The 487-nt window shown below is 67.1% G+C and overlaps 1 protein-coding gene across 1 annotated transcript in view; it reads left to right on the plus strand.

Moving 5' to 3' along the window:
- The window catches only part of CHKB (choline kinase beta), a 39,502-nt gene that overhangs the window by 38,485 nt on the left and 530 nt on the right, over nt 1-487 (plus strand). The window lies entirely within an intron of this gene.

The following is a 487-nucleotide window of genomic DNA, read 5'->3' on the forward strand; positions in this document are numbered from 1 at the left end:
AGCCGGCACCCGGCGTGTGGGCACCGGGGCTCCAGAGGGGTGTGGGGTGCCAGTGGGGCGCCCATGGGGTGGCAATGGGGTACCGGCGAGGTGGCAGTGGGATGTGGGGTGCCCATGGGGTGCTGATGGTGTCTGAAGGGGAGGGGTGGGTGCTGATGGGACGTCTGTGGGTTTTGGGTGCCGATGGGGTACTGACGGGGTGCAGGTGCCAATGGAGTGCCAATGGGATGGCGTCGGGGTGCCAATGGGATGTGGGTACCACTGGGGTGTCAATAGGGTGGCAATGGGACGTGGGTGCCAACGGGGTGTCAGTGGGGTGTCAGTGGGGTGTGGGTGCCAACGGGGTGTCAGTGGGCTGGCAGTGGGGTGTCAGTGGGGTGTGGGTGCCAACGGGGTGTCAGTGGGCTGGCAGTGGGGTGTCAGTGGGGTGTGGATACCAACGGGGTGCCTCTGGGCTGGCAATGGGGTGGCAATGGGGCGTCCCCGG

Source organism: Corvus brachyrhynchos, unplaced genomic scaffold (genome assembly GCF_000691975.1).
Source record: "Corvus brachyrhynchos isolate BGI_N302 unplaced genomic scaffold, ASM69197v1 scaffold197, whole genome shotgun sequence".
Taxonomy (NCBI): domain Eukaryota; kingdom Metazoa; phylum Chordata; class Aves; order Passeriformes; family Corvidae; genus Corvus; species Corvus brachyrhynchos.